The sequence below is a fragment of the Leucopleurus acutus genome (assembly GCF_964270905.1).
Source record: "Leucopleurus acutus genome assembly, chromosome: 5".
In the NCBI taxonomy this organism is placed as follows: Eukaryota; Metazoa; Chordata; class Mammalia; order Artiodactyla; family Delphinidae; genus Leucopleurus; species Leucopleurus acutus.
Window position 1 is genome coordinate 79689146 of NC_139147.1, and position 17895 is coordinate 79707040.

Consider the following 17895-nt stretch of genomic DNA (forward strand, 5'->3'; position numbering starts at 1 on the left):
AGGTGCTCTCTCCCATTCTGTCACGACACACTCGATTTTTTGTTTGAATCCAAGTACAAGGCTTCATATTCATCACAATTTAATTTTAAGCACTGAAAAAACTCAGGCAGTAGAGCGGAGAACAAAGGTTTACATCTGATGCTCAAAGTATATGCTTAGGGCAAAACATCTCAGACCATGTTTGAAATGTTAACAGAGTCCAAGCAGTGGTTTCCAGCCTTTCATCTTATGCAGATCCATAGGTGCAAAGAACACTGGGTGTTCTTTCAATATACATCGATTAAGAAAGCAAAGAGTGACAAAATGTAACTGTAAACTCAGCCATACTTTTAAATGAAATTAGGTTTTATGGATCACAGCAGCATCTGCTCCCTTTTGAAAAACTACACCATAAACATGGCAACACATATTATTTATCTGGTAAAAAGCCAGAGGTGGGGCATATAGGGACTGGCCCTGGAGATGGAGAGCAAAAATCTAGAATTCTAAACAGAAGCCTTTCCCAGAATCCCCCAGCTATTTTCCTCAGATCCCCCTACAGCCCAGGGTATCCCACACCATCGATTCTTTTCTAGAATACGATGTTCTACCTGCTATAAACACAGAGGAATTCCAAAACACAAGGGAAAGTTTCCCTTACCTGCTCACCATTCTCCTTTCTCAGTGTGCAACAGGATTCCAAGATTCAAACTCAGATCCCTGTGGAGCCCGTGCAGGCCCTTTACGACACAGGTGCACACCCTTGACTAAGCGAATTTAGCTTCCCCTACCTCAAAGGGTTGATGTGAAAATACAGTAAGATCACAGAAGAAGCATCTTGCACCGGGGAGAGCAAGAGCCGCTCAATACTACTACTTCTTTTCCTCAGAAATGCCCACAACACTGTTCATTGACACTTTCTTTCTGGTCCTTCAATTTCAAGAACACTTCCCTCCATGACAAAGGAGAAAGAAGGAAGCAATGCAATTATTGGCAATCTAAAATCCTCATTCGTCCAAATCTTCTTCCAATTTCTCTTCCTGCCACCTTCCAAGAGCTGAGTCCTGCCTTTGCTTTGCCACACATTCTATTAGCATTATTATATCCTGTCCATTGCCAATGAACTCGGCTCAAGAAGACAGGAAGAACATTTTTGTTCTTCTTAGTTCTTAGCCCATCCTAGTTACCAGTGCCCATGCTTTAAATGGAAACCACTGCTTTTTAAAACTCATTAAAATATGCATATTGATTACAAAAGGAAAAAGGTTTCTTCTTTGCATAGGACTCACCAACTGCGGACAGATATCTTCCCTCCGATGAGCGTCCTGTAGAACAACAGAGAAAGCACTGAACTGGAATCAGGGGACTGGATTCTGTCTTCAGTTCCGCTTCCTCAATGTTCCCACCTGTGCAAATGGGAGAAGAAGGTTGCTTATGAATCTCTAGGATCTTACCAGCTGTAGAACTTCCCAAGTTTATGAACTTACTGGGTAAACCATACTGGGAATGAAGACCGGGCTTGAAACCCGCAAATCTAGTGGCTGACCTCGGTATCTCCTAAGCGGCCAGTCAGCTCCTCGCACTTCTATTTCACTAATGTGCCTTAGAATGATGAGGAAAGAGAAGGTTGGTACCCCAGTGTTCATACCTCAGCTTTCGGGGGGATTATGGCTTCATCATAACATCAGAAGTGAAAGAGACAGATCAATTAGATACTCACATTTTAGGCAAGAAAAAATTAACAGCAAAATCTGAACTACAATAAATAAAAAGAGACAAGGAGTATGAGTTTGGAGATAGATTTCTAACTATGCGATCCAGTGGCCGCTGTGAACCTCAGTTTCCTTGCCCAAAACATGAGAGCCAGTGAGCAGCAGAGGGCTGGACACCTTGATGCTTCCTGGGAAGTCCTCATTACGGGAGGACTTTATTTATTTCATTAAGAACAATCAGTGTTTTGCTATGGATTCTGTAATATATATTCCAACAGACAAGTATTCCAGGGTAGCTGGTTGTTACAAAATGTGTCTTCTGTAGACACAGGGGAAATCCACATACCAGAAAAATGACTACTCCCATTTTCATTGCTGTCATTTTAAACAGTATTGAACCAATCATACAACTGTTTTGTGAATATGATCCCATTCAATCTTCAAATACCTGTACAAGCTAAAAGTTGAGAGAGACCTTAAAAATGACCCACTTCAACTCTTCCAACTGACAGGAGAAGAACCTGGGGGCCAGAGGAGGGAGGTGGCCACGCAGGAGCACACCATTAGTGAGTGGCAGGCAGCCCAGGGCTCAAGTCCGGGGCTCGCTCCACTGGACCGAGGTACGGCCACTGTAACAGAAGAGGTCACCGACACTCGCTGGCAAGAGACCTGCCATCAGCCACGCGATCAGCTTCAGAGGAAAACCAGGACTTACACACCCAGACCTCAGAACACCGGCTTCAAAGCTCTTGCATAAACACATGAAAGGATGCTCACCATCACTAATCATTAGAGAAATGCAAATCAAAACTACAATGAGGTATCACCTCACACCAGTCAGAATGGCCATCATCAAAACATCTATAAACAATAAATGCTGGAGAGGGTGTGGAGAAAAGGGAACCCTCTTGCACTGTTGGTAGGAAGGTAAATTGATACAGCCACTATGGAGACCAGTATGGAGGTTCCTCAAAAAACTAAAAATAGAACCACCATACGACCCAGCAATCCCACTACTGGGCACATACCCAGAGAAAACCATAATTCAAAAAGAGTCATGTACCACAATGTTCACTGCAGCTCTATTTACAATAGCCAGGACATGGAAGCAACCTAAGTGTCCATCGACAGATGAATGGATAAAGAAGATGTGGCACATATATACAATGGAATATTTCTCAGCCATAAAAAGAAGCGAAATTGAGTTATTTGTAGTGAGGTGGATGGACCTAGAGTCTGTCATACAGAGTGAAGTAAGTCAGAAAGAGAAAAATAAATACCATATGCTAACACATATATATGGAATCTTAAAAAAAAACAAAAGGTTCTGAAGAACCTAGGGGCTGGACAGGAATAAAGACGCAGACAGAGAGAATGTACTTGAGGACACAGGGAGTGGGGAGGGTAAGCTGGAACGAAGTGAGAGAGTGGCATGGACTTATATATACTACCAAATGTAAAATAGCTAGCTAGTGGGAAGACGCCGCATGGCACAGGGAGATCAGCTCCAGTGCTTTTTGACCACCTAGAGGGGTGGGATAGGGAGGGTGGGAGGGAGATGCAAGAGGAAGGAGATACGGGGACATATGTATATGTATAGCTGATTCACTTTGTTATACAGCAGAAACTAACACACCATTGTAAAGCAATTATACTCCAATAAAGATGTTAATTTAAAAAAAAAATTTTTGCATATAGCCCAACAGCAGAAAGAGACTAAGTTGGGAAAATGGAGTATAATCAAGGTGAGTCCAGCAAAGCAATGTGTTTCCTGACAGCTAGCGCTCTTGACGGGCATTCGAAATTTCAAAGCCATCTCACTAAAATGAGAGAAAGGCATAATTTCAAACTTGCTGAGGGGATGGAATGTGAGGAGTCCAACACTGGCTCTGTGAACAGTAAAATCTCAAAAACAATAAATAAATAAAAACAAAAAGACCCCACCTCCAAGCCCCAGGAAACCTAAGCTTCTCCTCGCAGAGGGAGATATCAATCATACCGTTTCTACAACAGCAGCAAAGGGCAGCTGACTTCCCAGATTTTCAAACCTCGCTGAAAGGTAAAGCTCTCCACCTTGGGCCTGGGGCAATGTCTCAGGCACTGGCTAGCTTCTCTCCTTGCACAAATGAACAGGGTTACCCTTTTCCACTGTCAACTTTTCTTCTAACAATTTTTTTTCTTCTTTTCCATAAAGAGAACAAGCAGTTCTGCTAAAAAACCACTGTGAAATGATTGAAGTTCTCATGCAAACAAACCATTAGCAGAGTTCAAATGCAATTTAAATTACCAGTTGTTAAAGTGCGCCTCGATTTCTCTGTAAGTTTCCAAGGAGAATTACATACTATACACCATTTAATTGGTTGTTTTCTATTTTTTAACATCCATTTATTCCCCCCCCCATTTTATTTTCAGAAGTGTCTATAAAAGCTTCCCTTTAAAAAATTATACATTGTTGAATAGATTAAACCTGAAGATTGGAAAGTAGCAGAGAAACAGCTGCAGGATTACGCAGCTCAGCAGAAACTGATGGTTCTGACACCACAAGACATGCAGAGTTTTAAAATCTTAGGAGTCACCTGATGGTGCCCTCACCGTTTACAGATGAAGACGTTGAAACCCTGAAAGGGAAAGGAAGGCTTGGCCCAAGTCCTCTCACTGGTCAGTGATAGGCGCCAGGTGAGAACTCCCTACCTCCCAGCCCTGTGCTGCCTCTTCCCACTACCACATGTTGGAGGAGATGATGGGAAATGCTCAACAGATTTAATTTCCACTTGTAATTTTTTTTCTTAAAGAAAATATGAAGTCATCTTCAAATACACCCCTGACCTCAAAAGTGCAGCTGGCCAATGGCAAATAGCTCCCCAAAAGGGAGAAAGAGAAGTTAAGGCTGATGAATGAGTGCAGTCAAAGGAGCTCCAAATGAGCAGATTCCTGGCAGGAAAAGTCAAGACACTCTTCTAGACTCATTAAACAAGTTATGGGACATTAAGACTGCCGATGTCCATTGCTTTATCTGGCCCAGAACTTGTGGCTGCCCTGGAATGAAGGGATAAAGGCAGGTCTTGTCACTTCTGTAAATGGAAAGGATTTCTAGAGGCCATCACAAGTACAGGGCGAAGTTCAAGGCTTTGCTATGGGACCTGTGTAAATTATTTAACCTCCCTGAGCTCAAGCTTTCCTGTCTTCAAAGTGGGGCTAATATCACCTACCCATCAGGGTGTATGAAATCATTTCTTGGGATGCCGTACCCAGCATGCAAAGCACAGAGCCTGCAGGCAGTGTGCATTAATCAATTCTCACCCCCTCATCTTCCAAAGCTTCTATCTACAATTTCTCAAAGCCTATGGTTCTCTGGTTCTAATTTATTAGAACTATAACTGAGTCTTATAAGCCATGTACGTTCACTAGGCCTGCTAGATACTGTGTGTCCCCTGACTGTAAATTCATTTATTTCGTCATCCAAAAAATAAAACAAAATAAAATACATGCCTGAAAACTTACACATCCATGCGTTTTCCACCAAAAGCAAACTCTTTGGAACCGCTATCTAAAAATGTCCTTCGAATCCAATTGATGAGCCAGACAGTAGTAAAAACCCCAATTTAATGCCCAAGACCTCATTTCAACTGTCCATCAGCCCTATGAAAAAGATTTCCCAATTGTCCACTGAGGAAACTAAGGGTCAGGGAGGGCAAACAACTGTCTAAGATTTGGGGGCTAGTAAATGGTAAAGCCAAGACTTGACCCCAAGTCTTCAAAATCAAGCTCCACGACCTGTGTTTTATTATTTTGCAGTTAAAACTATACTATGGACAGCTGTTCTGCTAGAGGCAGAAATATACCTGGAAAAAAATCTTCTGCTGTGTTCACATTTTCAAACAAAGTCTGAACTTGCAAACTAAAAAATGTTCACATTAAAAGCAGATAGATCCTTCTTGAATGTCACCCTGCTGTTATGGTCTTTTTTTTTTTAATTTACTTTATTGAAGTAGAGTTGATTTACAATGTTGTGTTAATTTCTGCTGTACAGCAAAGTGATTCAGATATATATATGTATGTATATATGTATATTCTTTTTCACATTCTTTTCCAATATGGTTTATCACAGGATATTAAATACAGTTCCCTGTGCTATACAGTAGGACCTTGTTGTTTACCCATTCTATATATAATTGATTGCATCTGCTACTTCCAAATTTGCAATCCATCCCTCCCCCACCTCCCCTTCCCCTTGGCAACCACAAGTCTGTTCTCTATGTCTGTGAGGCTGTTTCTGTTTCATAGATAGGTTCTTTTGTGTCATATTTTAGATATCACAGGTAAATGATATCATATATTTGTTTTTTTTCTTTCTGACTTACTTCACTTAGTATAGTAATCTCTAGGTCCATCCATGTTGCTGCAAATGGCATTATTTCATTCTTTTTTATAGCTGAGTAGTATTCCATTGTGTATGTATAGCCCATCTTCTCTATCCATTCATCTGTCAATGGACTTTTAGGTTGTTTCCATATCTTGGCTATCGTGAATAAGGCCGCTATAAACATAGGGGTACACGTATCTTTTCGATTTATAGTTTTGTCCGGATATACACCCAGGATTGGGATTGCTGGATCACATGGAGAAAAGGGAACAATCCTACATTGTCGGTGAGAACATAAATTGGTGCAGCCACTATGGAAAACTGTATGGAGGTTCCTCAAAAAACTAAAAATAAAGCTACCATATGATCTTGCCGCTACGTCTTAAGTGAAATAAAGAGCCCTGGCACTAAGCAGACATCTGCCAGGTATGTGAGAAGCAGGCCTGAGAAAGGTTAGCAATGAGCTAATATCAGGGCAACTCAAAAACATTATTCAAGTGTCTGGGCTCATGATCAAATGAATCACGGGTAATCCTAGCATGAGCTTCTGAACACCCCCCGGCGCAAGTGTTAGCTGCCACGATGTCCGATGCCCTGCATTCAGAGGTGCACAAAACAGGCATTTGCTGGCACCTCCTGTCCTTAAGAAGGCAGAGTGTACGGGCCTCGCAGATACAGGTGCTGAGTCAGACATGCCTTGAGCTCTCAAAGAGCTCACAGGTTCAAGAGGGATACACTCGCCCATGGCAAGACAGAAGGAAAAGTGTGCAAACTACCAGTACGTGCAGTGTCCTTTTGAGGGTCTGGAAGAGCTCTGCGGATGACGCCTTCTAAACTGGGCCTGAAGACCTGAGAGGATTTCCAAGTATGAGGAGGAGGGAAATAGGCCCAGAGAACACAGTGTGCTAAGGCCTTAAGGAGACGAGTTCAGGGTGTTCTTCTTGGGGAAAATGACTAATCTGGTGAGGCCAGTGGCAAAAAAACATGGATGGAGGTGGTGGGACATGAGGCTGGAAAGGAATGCTGTGGCCAGAACATGGAGGACCTCGTGTGCCAGGCTAAAGCACGGACTCTTGAGACTCATGGCTACCGCATTTTGGAAAATGACACAAGAGAAAGTTACATGGAACTGAATCCCCTTCCGTAATCAGCTTCCAAGCACAGCAAGGGTGGGAGTGTCTAAACGAAAGCTTCCTCTGGAGGGACCCTTCGCTGGGGCCCCACCCAGAGAAGTCAGAGGAGAGGGTGGCCCTCAGAGTTGCCCCAAACCCACCCCTCCATTGACACTTTGCTCTAGTCCGGAACACTCACCCATGGAAGACCCAGAAAAGAAACCAAGTCTCGTGTTCCAAACAGGATTTCCATTCCGCCTTTAGGGAAATGTCAGCACTACACAATCTGATGAACCAGAAGAACACAGGCTAAAATGGGACCCTTCCTGCCCTTAAAGAGCTCCCAGTCTAGAAACAGTGATAAAATATAAAGTAGGTGATGGCAGGTGCCACAGAAGCAGCACAGATGACAGTACAAATCTTCCTAACACGCTGTGGCTTGGTGTGATTATTTGTACCCACTTGACAGATGAGGCAACTCATCAGGTTAACTGACCTCACAGATCACACAGCTAGGAAGCATCAGAGCCAAAACTCAAATCCAGATCCCATGCCTGTAAGCACCATACGGTTATACTTTATTGCCTCCTGGCCCACTGTGTTGTGAGTTAGCAGAACAGAGAGATCGCTTCTAAGGGAGTATGGACGGTAGGGAACGGATGGTGATCAGAGGTTACTTCATTCAGAAGGTGGCATCTGTGCAGAAGTTTACAGGAGAAGCAGGAGTTCTAGGGATGAAGATGGGAGAGTTCATCTCAGGCTAGAAGAACAGCATGAGTTACAGCATGAAGGTGAAAAAATGAGTGAGCGGGAACATCAAGGGTATTCACAAGCTACTGCTGTCTGGTTATGATGAGCCCTGGGTAGCAGGGGCAGTTTTTACTTAAATGCCAAAAATACTAGGAAAATGTTACGAATAACAAAATAAGTGAATTAAAAGTCAGGGAAATGCCGCTGAATATACTAGGGAAATAATAAATGTTTCAAAGCAGGACTGTGGCATGGTCTCAGCTTTCCTTGGGATTCTGTGCTTCAGCGCTAAGACCATGCACTAACCTTTCAGGACCTGGGCCAGAGTCAGGAATAAAGGGCCTTCAGGTCCTTTCAGGTCAATGTACAGCGGGACACTGGACCCTCTGGAGGTTAGGACTTCTATACCTATCTCATGGATCCTGACCTTCTCGAGAAGAGTTTCTACAGATAACTAAATGAATTCCAGGCCCTCGCTGGAGCATAAGTACCCCCCAGTTGGTAAAAAGAGCATGGAGTACAGGACGGGAGTTATAGAATCAAAAGGCCTTACACTTGATTCTTGGATTCTCCACGAATTCACTATGGAATGCTGAGCAAGTCACTTCCTTTTAACGAAGGCACAGTTTCCTCAGTTGTAAAATGGAAACGATCATACTTACATAGCTAGGTTCTTGTGAGCATTATCAAGGAATCTGTGAGATTAAATATAAGGATATGTGTTTCTACATGTGGGGTGAAATGTTTAGAATAGGTGCTCCCCCGAAAGCCACCACATTGATAGAAATAGTATAAAAACTGCCCAATCCTCCTGGTGAAGTATCTAAATCTGCAATTGCCAACAATCTTCCCCTGTTGAAAATTGAGCTATATTCCCCAGGCAAAGTCATTACATCTTTTTGTGCCAAATTGTTTTCATCTTTTAAATGACCCAGTAATCCCACTTTGGGCAATATACATAAGGGAATAATCCAAAAGGAAAAAAAGAAGGCAATTTGTTCAGAGATGTTATTCATAGTGCTATTTCTAGCTCCTTATATATCCCTCTATTATAGCACTTATCTCACTGTGCTGTAATTATCCACTCCCATACGCCTCCAAATTATCTTTGAACCCATCCCCGGCACCTAGCACAATGCCTGGCATACAGTAAGAACTCAATAAATGTTTGTTGACTAAATGAATGGGTAATATACGAGAGAAACTTTAAAAGAAATTCAAGTGAGCAAAAACAAAACATTGTTTTTAAGAGATGATGCTAACAGAGTGTAAAAAAAAAAACCCAAAAAAACAGGGCTTCCCTGGTGGCGCGGTGGTTGAGAGTCCGCCTGCCGATGCAGGGGACACGGGTTCCTGCCCCGGTCCGGGAGGATCCCATGTGCCGCGGAGCGGCTGGGCCCGTGAGCCATGGCCGCTGGGCCTGCACGTCCGGAGCCTGTTGCTCCGCAACGGAAGAGGCCACAACAGTGAGAGGCCCGCATACCGCAAAAAAAAAAAAAAACAAAAAAAAAACACTGGCAACTATAGACTGCAAACTATTTGAAGAGGAGTTTGTCAAGAAGCCTCAGGAGTGAATTTCAGATGACTTTGTCTATAATCTCTGAGCATCTCCAGGCTTAGGCCAACTGCAGTATAAGATCGCCATGAGACACCCTGGGAAAAGGTCACATGCTAGGTCACTTTGGCCTGGTGGCCAGAGCACGAGGCCCGGTCAGGAATCTTGGATTCCCAAACTGACTCATTGACTAATCACCTAACTTCTCTGAGACCAGTTTCTCCATTGAAAATTGGAGTACTTACAGGGAAGTCCAGCCCATGAAAAGGAATTACAGGGAGCAGGGCAAGGTCCAGCAAGTGTGAATTCAAATGTAAGTAAAAGAGGAGGGCTGAGGGGTACCCTTGGACCAGGGTCCCCAAGGCAAGGTGGAGCTTTGAAGCCCCAGCTCTTCCGGGCCCCCACTGAGCCTTCGAAATCCATCTGACAGGGTGGTTGAAGGCGCCTCACCACACAGTTTACCAGAGGCAGGAGTTTCTGCAAGAACAGAGGACACATCAAGGAAAAACCGTATGTTAAATATGGCCCATGAAGTCAACATCACTCTGATGTTCTGCATCCTTGGTGGGAAAGAATGCTTTATACAAATACCCAGAAAGAGCAAAGGAAGCGGCACGTTCTGCGGGGCTCATCGTGGGGCGTTCCAGCAGCTCTCAGCCGGGAAGTCAGAGGCAGGAAGCCACTGCCCTCCGGTCCTTGGCCAGAAGCTCAAGGCTAGAAACCAAAGCGGGGAGCACTCAGACTCCTTAGTCCAAACCAGCTGCACGTCTGCGCACCCCACTCCACCTCCATCGGGGTCTCTCAGATTGCTGCCCACTTGAGCTTGACATTTCTCTGGAGGAAACTGCACCTGACATCCTACAGAGTTAGACGATCCCACCAAAGCATGTCATGAACCCATCCCCTTCTCTCTGGTTCCACTTCGACTACCCTAATCACTGTGACTACCACCTTTCACCTGGATTATGGCTTGCTTCTACTCCTTGCAATGCGTTTCCCCCACAGACGTCAGAATGACGCTGGTAAACGGGACTCAGATGCTTCCCTGAGCATCTTCACACCTCAACTCAGCTCCAAGCCCCTTCTCAAGCTCACTGACGCCTACCAGCCACGGCCTTGCCCTCATCTCATGCTTCTCCCCCAGCAGTCCACTACCTTCTGGCACACTGGTCTCCTCTGTTCCTCAAACACAAACTCATTCCCACTCCACAGCCCTGGCACTGGCCTTGCCCTCTGCCTACAATGCTCCCTGCCCAACCCCGACTTTCCCATGGCTGGCTCCTTGTCATTCAGACCTCAGCTTAAACATCACTTCCTGGGCTCTTCCTCATTCCCTCACGGGCAGAGCACCCTCTGTGAACCCTCCTAAGCGTTACTTATTATTCTCTGCTGTTTACATGTTCATCTATTATCTGCCTCCTCCACACAACCCTACTAGAATGTAAGTTCCAAGGGATCATTGTTTTGTGTGTCTTTTTCTTCACTCTAAACCCAATACTGGATCAGCGCCCAGAGCAGTAAGAGGCACATAATTGGGAATCCAATAAAGACTTAATGAAATTAGAATGCATGCCACAGATGACAGAAGCCTCAAAGGCTGCGTCAAGGCAAGTAGCCCAGCACTGCGGCTAACATCCTGGGCTTTGGAGTCAGACGCGGATCACTGATTCTTGCAGTCAGGAGCTGTAGGAGTTCAGGCAAGTTTTCCCACTTCTCTAGGCCTTATTTATCTCAACTAAAAAGGGGACAACAGGACTTCCCTGGTGGCGCAGTGGTTAAGAATCCACCTGCCAATGCAGGGGACACGGGTTTGAGCCCTGGTCCGGGAAGATCCCACATGCCGCGGAGCAACTAAGCCTGTGCGCCACAACTCCTGAGCCTGTGCTCTAGAGCCCGCGAGCCACACTACTGAGCCCACGTGCCACAACTACTGAAACCTGCGCGCCTAGAGCCCCTGCTCAGCAACAAGAGAAGCCACCGCAATGAGAAGCCCGTACACTGCAACGAAGAGTAGCCCCCGCTCGCCGCAACTAGAGAAAGCCCACATGCAGCAATGAAGACCCAATGCAGCCATAAATTAATTAATTAATAAGGAAAAAAAGAAAAATAATATTAAGGGTGGGGCGGGAATGTGGGGAGAATTAAAGGAGATAAACCATGTGGAGCGCCTAGAACAGGGCTCACCACAGACGAAATGTTCGCTGTCATCAACTGCAGCCCCATCTTCCAGGCGGGAAAACTGAGACTCAGAAAGGTGCATGCGCCTTCGCCCAAGTTAGACACTGAGTTAACAGCAGAGTCAGGTTAGAAAATCTCCTTTTTAGTCTCTGTCCACTGCTCCACAGACCAGTTATTCCTTAGACAATAATAATAACAAAAATACCTGATATCATGTCATCGATTTATATAGTCTGCCTTGTTCCAGAAAAAATCTGAAGTACCTGACAAAAGATGCACACCGTTCATGATTTTTTTTAAAGTAATAAAATTGGGAAGGGAGATGGAAAAATAAGGTGAAGGAAAGGGACAGAAATATAAGCCATATGTCTCATACCATTTGCTAGAGGTGGGCTTCACATTTGGCTCTGAGCTTCCCAGAGGCCAATATAAACCAGAGGGAAATACCTGTGTACATATGGTCCTTGGGAACACTTGGTTACTGAAATGTCACAGCACTGTGTGAGGAGGTGTCACCACCCAGGTGAGAATCACCCTGGTTTTTCACACCCTTGCCAGCTGAATTCCACCATCTGCTTACTCCTGATCACATGCACTCTAAAGCCACACGACCTGGGTTCAGATCCCAGCTCCACTACTGACTGCATGGTGTTGGACAACTTATTAACTCCTCAAAGCCTCAGGTTCTTCCGCTATAAAATGGAGGTAAAAAATAGTACCTAAATTAAATGTGGTGGTATATATACAATTTATTACTATTCAGCCATAAAAAAGAAGGACATTCTGACAAATGCTACAACACAGATGAACCTTGAAGACATTATGCTGAGTGAAAGAAGCCAGTCACAAAAGGACAAATACTGTATGATTCCACTTCTATAAGATACCTAGAAAATTCAAATTCTTAGAGACAGAAGGCAGAATGATGGCTGTCAGGGGCTGGGGGAGGGGAAAATGAGGAGTAAAAGTTTAATGGGTACAGAGTTTCAGTTTTGCAAGATGAAAAGCATTCTGGAGATTGGTTGTCCAATATATGACTGTACTGAACACTACCGAGCTGTACACTTAAAAACGGTTAAGATGATGGGGCTTCCCTGGTGGCGCAGTGGTTGAGAGTCTGCCTGCCAATGCAGGGGACACGGGTTCGAGCCCTGGTCTGGGAAGATCCCACATGCTGCGGAGCAACTAAGCCTGTGCGCCACAACTACTGAGGCTGCGCTCTAGAGCCCGCGAGCCACAACTACTGAGCCCGCATGCCACGACTACTGAAGCCTGCGTGCCTAGAGCCCGTGCTCCGCAACAAGAGAAGCCACCGCAGTGAGAAGCCCGTGCACCGCAACAAAGAGTAGCCCCTGCTCGCCGCAACCAGAGAAAAGCCCGCACGCAACAAAGACCCAACAAAGCCAAAAATAAAATAAATAATTTTTTTTAAAATAGTTAAGATGCTAAAAATCGTTATGTGTATTCTACCAAAATTAAAAATACAATTTAAACAATAGTACCAACTGAATCACTTTGCTGTACAGCAGAAATTAACACAACATTGTAAAGCAACTATACTTCAATCAAATAATTTTTAAATAAATAAGTAAATACCCCCCCAAATAGTACCTACTCACAGGTAGCTGTAGTGGTGAATCAATGGAGGTCAAGTGCTTAGCCCAGTGCCTGGCGCCCAGAGAGCAGTCAGTGCATATCAGTTCTCCTTATGGGCAGTCAAAGCATTCCCATTGGTACTACCAACCCTAACCTCTTGGTGCCCATGGTCAGCATCACAGCAGGAAAACATCCCAAGCCTCCAGGCTTCAAGGTAGGCTCCTCCCACCTGGTGAACAGAGCCTACAATCACGGCCCAGGCACAGCGGGTAGGAGGAGGTGGGGTGCGCGCAGGTTCCCGGGAGGGAAGTCCCTGTCTCTTCTCCCCCGTTCTTCAGAGCCGCTTAGAGAGCTGCTTCCCCTCCCTTCCTCACCGACCACACAAGCTCAGGTGTCAGGGCACTTTCTCCCCACTATTGTGATCTGTCACCTAACGCCATGGGCATCAAAGCACTTCTCCAAAACACATCTCCAACATCTTTCCTGCACTAGAGAAAGGGGCCCCCAAGCTGATCAGAAACTGATCTGACTACGAAGAGTTACTCATTAGGGCCGTGTAACATCGCGGGGACTGTAGTGGGGTGGTGCCCTCCTGGTCTCTGTCGAATGCTGCTGTCACATCAAAGAAGGCTAAAGAAGTCTCTCTCTCTGTGTGTGTGTGTGTGTGTGTGTGTGTGTGTGTGTGTGTGTGTGTGTAAAATCTATTCAGAATCAGGGCTCGCCTATGAATGGGAATTATACTCCAGAATTCTTGCAGCTTTAAGAATAGTGGGAGAGGCTTAGATGGAAAGCCCTGATCAGTTTCTTTCAAGGCCTGTGCATAATTTCATCTCCACGGGTAAAGCTGAAATAAAGGCCTCCACTATTCAGTTCCTCCTCTTGGACAAGCTATCATCCTCTTTCAGGAAAGAAAAAGATAACAGGCAGCAAAGCAGATGGGAAGGTAGCAGCTCACATTCAAACAATATTCACATGACCCAAAGAAGAAAAGGGTAAGTAGAAACCAAAGAAGAAAAAAAAAAAAAAAGTGAAATTAAAAAACCAACAAATTCAAACCTTTGAGTCCATGTAACGTGATAGAAAGAGGTCTGACCTGGGAGAACTTGGTTCCAGTTCTCAATTTCTCACAAATTAGATCAATAAGTGTGGGCAACTCTGGCACCCTGAGTCCCAATTTCCTCATCTGCAAAATGGGCATCTTCTCTGCCTTTGTCTGAAGGGGCAGCTTCCACATAGTAGAAGGAGGAATGACCCAAGAATAAAAAGATCTGGATTCTAATCCCACCTAACTAGCCATGTACCTGCGAGGCAGGTGAGCTGCACTCCTGGGCCTCCCCTGCCCACCATCATGCTGTAAAATGAAACAGATCAAGCAAATCATCCCAACTCTGGCAGTCCATCAGATCTACGCAGTGTCCACACACCAGGTATTTACTGCGGAGTGGATGCCATGCAAATGCTATACAGAAACCTTTTGCGTACTCTTAAGTCCAACCATAACTCTGCTTTTCAAGATAAAACTAGCCCTCCCCAAGTGTCCACCAACACCCCTCCTGGGGTGTTACTCTAGCCCTAGCACTCAGACAGACAACAACACTCCCAAATTATCTTTCTCCCCAAATTAAGTTAGGCCTCAGGTGGGAGGAATAACTCTAATTTTTAATATACGAATAGAATTTTTCCTCAGGCATAGCCCATCTCTGAATCCCACTGTGAGAAGTATTACCCTGGGAAAGCAGCTGTCCACACCCCAAACGAAAGCAGCTAGCGCTCCCAGCCACATGCCCCATCACCATGCAAGCGAACCAGCCCTCAGGACTCTGAGCCGTGGGTCTGCGGGCAGAAATGTCACTGGCTCTGGCAATAACGAAATACTCACGCGCCGTCAGGCCCCACAGGCAGCTGGCCTTCCGCTGGCCCTCACTCTCTCTCACACACCCTGAGTCCCGCTGCAAAGAGGTGGTCCCCAGGCCCGAGGGGAACAGTACTGAAACCTTCTCTCCTCGGCTCCCAGAACAAGGGGCAAAGGAAAGGAGGGGGAGGGGTGGGGGGGAGGGGGCGACTTTGTTTCTGGAAGCAAGAATTCAAATCCTGCTTCTCCTAAACCCTGAGTCACCTCCTTCCCTTCCAATAGATCAGTGTGGTGGGTAAACATTTCCATATATGGAGAAGCAGGCTGGAGGATGTCAGAAAAATCACCCTTCTCTCCTCTGGCACTTGAAGAACATGCCCCACTAAAGACAGAATTCCTTACTCAGAGTGAATGTTTAACCCCCAAAGAAGTGGAGTCTCAACTGTTCCACAGGCTCTCCTGTTACAGGAAAAAGGCTCCCCTGTCCAGACAACGAAGTGACTGGTTTGAAAGGCTTTAAGTTCATCTTAGGAATGCGGCCATCTAGAATGCAACTACATTTATGAAGTCAATTTATTAATGGGGTGGGGTGGGGGGTGTTTAGGGGGATGCACCTGAAGAGGGTCACCAAGAATCCAGCCCACAGTTCTTTCAGTGGCAGATGAGTACGAAAACAACCCTTGGACCCCAATCCCTGACCCCCTTGGGCCTAGAGTCCTCTTGGGAACTTAGTTTCGCATGAGTTCTTCATAGGACAGACACCAGGCAAGAAGACCCAGAATAAAACCAGACTTCCAAGAGAAAACTGGAGGCGGGGGGGGGGGGGGGGGGGAAGGTGGGGGGGTGGACAGAAGGGTGACATGCCCAATTTAATTTGTAAGATTCATTCCCTTAGTTTGTAAGATTAATTCTAACCCGAAGGTCCTGAAAAGTGTCCAATGACTAAATTGAACCAGTGGAGTCAATCAGGGATGAATCTGGTCTGAAATGACTCCAGACTGAATTAGAGAAGAAAGGAGAGAGATGAAATGGCAGTGTGGGGAAGTCGGGATCTGCTCAGAGAAGGAATCTGTATCTTGGCTTCCTAGTGGTTCTATTTCTCAGCACAATCTTATTCTACTGTTGGCTGTAAAGGCTTTCTGTAGGTCAGATGAGCCATTGTTCAGAATCATCGCCCACTTGCTACTTTTTGGGCCTTCACCATGAGGGTGCTTTTTCTCATCCCAAGGCAACCTTCAAGCAATAAACACCACTGTTCAGGGAGCAAGGGGACCCAAGCCCTAAGCCCAGATCAGTCACTCCTTACCACTTTGGACAAATCTCTTCTCCTCTCGTAGCTTATATTCTCTCATCTACAAATTGGGTAGATATCCCCAAATTGCCCAACTATGTGCTCTAAAAGCAGCTTCTGTCCAGCCTATCGAACAGTCCTGACATTTACTTTGATCACTTGTTTTCTATTTTTGCAAGCACACCACAAGTACCTGAAAAAATGGCCAACACTTCTTATTCATTGCATGTTTCATAAGTAAACATAAATATAAGTGGTTACTAAATGAGGTAAGGAAACAGGATCAGAAAACCTTCCACCACATGCTAGAACCAGAACTCAGCACAGAATTCTTGCAACTGCAGTACTCCCAAGCGGTCCCAGAAGTAGGCTTGAAGAGGGTAAGGAGATGGTCCTCGTGTGTAACTGACACTAAACCAGCCATCAGACTTAGTGCTTCTGTAGAAAGACTGTCATCCTTTCAGGAGCTCAGAGTTCCTTCCAATATTCCAACAGGAGCATTTCAGCAGAGGAAAGAGATATTCCATGGAAAACAACTACCCAGGGATGACCTCGGAACTCTGTAAACCAAGGACCAAGGAGGGAACTACAGAGACAGGAATGAAAACCAGAACGAAAAGTCTAAAGCCACCCTCCATTCTGCTAGCAGCATTTGGAGATCAGTTTCCATATCCACAAAGCAACCCTTCATTCCTTAATGTATGTGTGTCTTTCTTCTTCGTGACCCCTGACAACCACTGGCTCTGGGATCTCAGGGGAAGAAAAGACCAGAAAGGCCACTGAGCCCAATGTCTCTCCTATTTATGAACCAAACCCTCCCCCCATGGCATCCCTGAGGTCTCCAGTGAGGTGGAGATCATTATCTCCTGCAGCTGTAAATTCCATCTTTCCAACAGAAAGTTCTTCCTTATATGGAAATAAATATGGCTTCCGGGCCTTCAACCTCTGGCTCCTTCTTCTGCTTCTTTGAACCATACAAACAACCTATGTCTGTCTCATGGGTCTGGAACTTTTGTAGGTGAATGTGGCTACAGAAACAAAGCTCTCCAAGATCTCATTCCTCGGTCACCCTGGCTGCCTCCTGCCAACTTGAGGCCCATCCTTTCTGGATTTTTCCAATAAGCATTAGTGCTTAGCAACCCATTCTGCATAGGTACCGCTGGCCTTGTGGGTTCACAAGACGTACCCTATTAAATCCCAGTCACTGAGAAAAGAGAGAAAACAGACTTTGTGATCAGTTCCTCATCCACCTGGACCCCATCAACCACACCACATTCCCACCCTTTGTGGACGAAGCTCAGGAATGCGGATCCCCTCCCCAGCTCCCCACTCCTGCTCTCCAGCCTGGCCAACCTAAAACTGTCTCCAGGATACAAGACTGTTTCAAGGAACATTAAGAGCGAGCTCTGTAAGAAAAGAGCACCTTGCCAACATAAGCGCTCTCAGAATCACAAAGCGGCCTGCAGGCAGGACCGCGGGGCCAACTGGCTGAACACAAGGCTGGGAG

The 17895-nt window shown here is 45.4% G+C and overlaps 1 protein-coding gene across 3 annotated transcripts in view; it reads right to left on the reverse strand.

The window, feature by feature from the left end:
• The window catches only part of LPP (LIM domain containing preferred translocation partner in lipoma), a 685690-nt gene that overhangs the window by 614871 nt on the left and 52924 nt on the right, over positions 1–17895 (reverse strand). For all 3 annotated transcript variants that reach the window (XM_082839405.1, XM_082839407.1, XM_082839406.1), the window contains exon 2: positions 1269–1385. The gene's annotated coding sequence lies outside the window, so the exon portion shown is untranslated. The remainder of the gene's footprint in view (positions 1–1268; positions 1386–17895) is intronic.